This window comes from Centruroides sculpturatus, unplaced genomic scaffold, assembly GCF_000671375.1.
Source record: "Centruroides sculpturatus isolate CEXI.00-Female unplaced genomic scaffold, Cexi_2.0 scaffold1779, whole genome shotgun sequence".
Lineage (NCBI taxonomy): Eukaryota > Metazoa > Arthropoda > Arachnida > Scorpiones > Buthidae > Centruroides > Centruroides sculpturatus.
The window spans coordinates 75,782-81,064 of NW_019385936.1; the positions used below are offsets into that span (position 1 = coordinate 75,782).

General features: G+C 35.3%; 1 pseudogene; it reads right to left on the reverse strand.

Moving 5' to 3' along the window:
* LOC111612687 overlaps nt 1-728 on the reverse strand; it is a 22,629-nt pseudogene extending 21,901 nt beyond the window's left edge.
* Nucleotides 729-5,283: the final 4,555 nt, after the last annotated feature.

The following is a 5,283-nucleotide window of genomic DNA, read 5'->3' on the forward strand; positions in this document are numbered from 1 at the left end:
TTAATATTTTCTCTCTAAAAACGCATATTTTAAAATTATAGATCCCCTATCATGCTACTGTCGATATTACGGACGTCGCCATCTTTTTCTTTCTCTGTCCGTTGTTCGCAATGTCTACAAACGATCGGCTATTAATGAACGCACTGTACTCTATCACGTGACGCAAGGTATAGTTGTCCGGAAGCGCGTCAGAGCTGTAGTCACGTGACCACCTGGCTCCGTCGTCACCGCTCACGTGACTGGATGACGTTAACCGAGGTCACGTGACACGAATTGTAAGCGTCCGCCGTCCAACGTGCTACTCCGCGATGTGAACAAGGTTAAGCAATGGCGGCCTCCACCGTGCACAGTCGGTAAGTAATCCGATGCGTTTTCGCTTATAGCTCTTAATATACGCGTCTCCCCCAAATAATTCTAATTGTTTAGGACACGTCTATTAGAGAGGTGTCTAAAGAGAGCAAAATTAGAAAAAACGGGCCCATTCAGTAAATATCAACTATTACCGATTTAACAAACGATTCCACAACGTCTTTCCTTTGCTCACTTTCTCACGTCGCCGAAAACGTTTCCGCCCAAATGTCGCCAAATTTATAGAAAATTTTAAATAAACTAATTTAGTAAGCTTTGTTATATTAATTAATATCTGGTATATAATTACTTTAATTTTAAGTAAATTAGAAATTTATATTAATAAATAAACACACCTGATTTGTATTTGCCGAGTTAATTTTCTTTATTCGAACGTTTTCGGCCTATTTGTATAGGCCATCTTCAGGCTTTAACGTTGCTCGTTCCAATGGAACCAATAGCTCGAAATTCATTTGAATTTGAACTTTTAACAACTTATGTGTATAAATAAATAGTTAACAATAGTATCAAAAACGTGTTGCAACTTTACAATAACATGAAAAACGTAAATTAAAAATAAATACATATATGATAAAATATAATCTAAAATCGCGTTGCAATTTAACAATGAAAAAACAAAAAATTACTTCAACTTTAACTGAGTTTGAGCTACTAATTCCTAAAAATTCCAGATCATAAAAATGTTTATGGATTATTAAAACCCATACTTTTTTCAATTTTATATTTCCAAGCCGTTGGTAATGCTTTTGCATCTTTTGCATTTAGGCATCGGTCCCTCATCTTACTTTTGTAAATCTCTATTTTTTCTATTCCCATTGCGATGGAAGGTGAGTGCCCCGTCCTAACAATCTTGGGTTCATCCCATTTGACTACTGTTCCGTCTGACTGTGCCATACTTGCTAATATCGTGCTATTGAGTCTTTTATTTATACTATTTGTTTATTTGTACTCCTTTATTCGGACGGATACTTGGACAAAATTCGAGATTCCTTCTTTCACATCGGTTAAAGTGCATAGAACAACGACAATGAGGTCTACCGTGGCAAAGTGACAGCGAAACATTAAGCAGTGTTCTCGCGTTTAATTAAGAACCGTGTTTAAACGACTATAACTGGTCGAGGAAACTTGTAATAGGAATATACAGGCTGTATTTCAACCGATGTTCTACTAGTAAAAAAATTTCACTACAAAATAACGGATATTGGTCAGTAGGATGTACTAAAACGTTGAACATTTCCACGTTGAACTTTAACCAAAAACACACATTGCAATCGATATACTACGTCCAAAGCAGAATTATAATTACTTCATGAATGTACTGCACATAAATTTTTATATATAATAAAAATTATTAAATTTCATATTAGGCTAACTGTTTAAAGATTCCTCATGGCCATCCGGCCGTCAATATGGAATCTTTAAAATAGGTCTTCTTGGTGCCCATTAGGCAGAAAGGGTTAAAAAAGAAAAAAAAAAGTTTAACTTTGTTTTTCTGATTTACGAGAAAAACTATCGAAATTAAATTAAAGAATATAAAAAAATAATTATTATAAAATTTAATTAAAAACTAATACTAATTTTATCAGAAAAGATTTTAAAAATATAATCAAAATTAATTATTTTTAATCGTTACATTTTTCTCCCGTCCACTAGAGGATGCTTTCGGCCCATGTTCTACGTATTGGCGGCCCCGTAATCTAGATTGGAGACGTCCCGGAATCCATTTCTGTTGTACCAACTACAAATTGTATAAAAAGACCGTCTTCGAACATTTTGTTTCTTTCATTTTATTAATTTTATTTAAAAAATATAAGTGACAATGTCTCAAGGAGGGGAGGAAGTAGGGTAAGTAATAACTATGCTTTGTGTAAAAAATACCTTAAACCGCAGCCAACTCTTTGTTCAAGATGGCGGCTCAGTTTTTAAAATTTTTGTTACAGGTTAATTAACTATCCGAATTAAAACTTAGGACTCTTTTAAACATTTAACATCCTTTTATTTCATTTAATTGTTTTATCGTAATGAATTTTATATATAAATCGTATCTTAAACATTTGTCTTGACCTTAATGGCGTTTTGTACGAAGTCTTCCGTTTATTGAGGAATTTGTATGATTGTTCGTTAATAATTAATTGAGATAATTAATTAGATAAGATGCTTTATATTTATTGTTAAATTGTTAGAGATGGTTTCCTGACCACGTGATTTTCTGTATAAAAATCCGGTAAAAGTTTTTAGAAATGTAATCATTGATCCGTTAAAATTGGGTAAGATGTGAACTTTGAATGGAGTTACCACCACTTAAACTGTAGATCTGTATGAGCGAAAAAGTCAAATGAACCATACCCGTATGTGCGACCCTTTGCGAGACATTTTCCTTCAAAGGTCTGTTTTTACTGTGTACCGGTATACTGCCTATTCTCTGCGTGCGTTGGTCAAAGCAACCAATGGTGAGTCTTGACCAATGCTCTGTACATTGTGCACTGAGGTTCAAGTGATAGCAGGTGCTTTGGTGCTTGCTAGCACACTATAATTATAACATAGAGCACTTTGCAAACGGTCAAGTGGGTTACCCAAAGCCTGCATAGTCGTGTGGTCTATCTGCAAATTTTCGGAATGTTTTTTTTTTTTTTAATTCTGCCACATGACGGCACGTTATGGTAGCCATTAAGATACTGATAGTTTTTAGTTTTTCATCGGTGACATGTCTTATAAAACCAATTCAGATAGATACTGTGCAGTGGTTGTCTGCCATAATAACCAGTGTTCTTTATAAGTGATTTGTATGCTGTGTGCAATATATACAAAAACATGATGCATTGACATTGTCCGTGTATTCGATCTTTCCGGTTACACTTGTTTTCGTGTGATGAAAATAAAAGGGCATGGGTACCAGCAGTGCATGTAAATCCAGCTAGATAAATAATTGCCATCATCACATCAATACACACAAATCCATACAGAATGATTACTTGCAGATAGGGTTTGTAATGGTTCTACATTTGTTTTAAGCTGTGGTCGCACAGATGACCGCAACTACAACTATGTGAGTTGCACACATCTCGTCGTGGTCGTATTGTTTGTTGGCATTGCAACATGGAAACACGTGACCTTACAACTAAACTAAACACAATTGACATTTTATAACCAGAAATCTAAAAACAATACTTGCAATCAATGGTGAGACTTTTGCTTATCTTACACCATCCCTATGTTCTTTTCTCTTTTCTTTGATAAAGTGGAGAATTAAAACTCCATGGGCATTCGTGAGCCCAAATAAGCTTGATTGACCTTGATTCTAGTGCTGTACTGGTCGGTATTTTCACTTTCTGCCATGATGATAAGTACTATCAAAGTTGCCATCGTATGATGTAGTACAAAGGCATTTTCTGATTGAATGTGCATTTGCAATCAGCATGAGTAGAATAAAGTTTTTGTTTCTAGTTACGTTACAATCGGGCCAGTTTTTGAAGGGGTTTACTAGTTGATGAGAACAGCCGTTGCTATTGGAGTTGCCTGCATGGCTAGAAATCACATGTGACCGTGGCTATAAGGATACGAATGTTTTGTGACAATTTATCAATTAAAATTTCATCTACTTTACCATTTGAAAAATAATTGAGTCAAGACTTATATGATTAAGCATTTCTTGGAAATCATAGGCTTTACTTTCAATAAGATACTCAAATACAGGTATACCTCGCCTTACGTCGGTAATTGGTTCCAGGAGAGGTGACGTAAGTTGAATTTACTTGTCTCCGAATCTACTCGTCACTAGGCTAAACCATAAATTACCATTTCCGATTATGTATTTTATTTATTAATGCATTTTTAATAATATATGGTTAATAAGGATCTATTTTAAGCTTACAAACAAATAAATTTTAGTTTTTAATATAGTACAGAAAAAGTAATCTAAATTTACGAATGCATGTACTGTAAATGCAGTACATACTTGTAAATGTATACATTTTAATATGATTTTACTAGTAGCCCGGGATGCCCCCCTAGTGGGCATTCTTTACAAATTTCCATGAGGCACGGTTCCTTTGACTTTTTTGTTTCTATCAATATGTTCTACAGCTCCGTTAAAGTCCCAACGGTAAGATTTACCCTCTGAATGAAGAGATGGCGACCCCCCCAAACTGTAGTCCCCTGTGTGAACAGTAAAGTCAAAGGAACCATACCCCTACTTGTGAAACTTTGCGAGATATAAGCTGCTGAAAATTCACCTATGTCATTTCCGGTCACGTGACACTGTGGTCAAAAGGAAGCGTATCGCACAAAAAAAAACTAACGCGCGCTCACGCACACTCGGTGGTTCACTGATCCGCTTATTCTCGGGGTAAATTGTGGCAAACAGGCGGTCACGTGACATGTAGAATAATTTTCGGAGCAAGCACTACATCTTGGGAAGGGTCGCGCATAGGGGTATTGTTCATTAGACATTTATTGTTCGCACTGAGGGGCGGTTGCCACCTCTTCATTCGGTGGATAAATCTTACAGTCCCAATAGCATCATACAGATCTATATTTCTACCTATTAAACATTCTATAAATACTTTAAAATAGTTAATTTATTTATTTACCTTCGCCTGTAAACCTCGATTTTAAATGTATCTGCCATTTTTTCAACAAATTTCCCATGAGTCAATGCGCGACATTCACCGAGTCACAGGATGTCGTAAACGTGTGGTACAAGGTTAATTGAGGCATATAATAAGGCAAGGCATATAATAATTATTTATACCATTCTGTGGTATAAATAATAAATTCGTATCAATAATAAATTCCTATTACAAATAAAAATAATTTATTGTTAATTTAAAATCTTCGCTAGGGCGCCTCTAGTGCCCGTTATCATACCGTTACGCGGACAGACGGATACCCGTTGAATGGGTTATATATATAGAT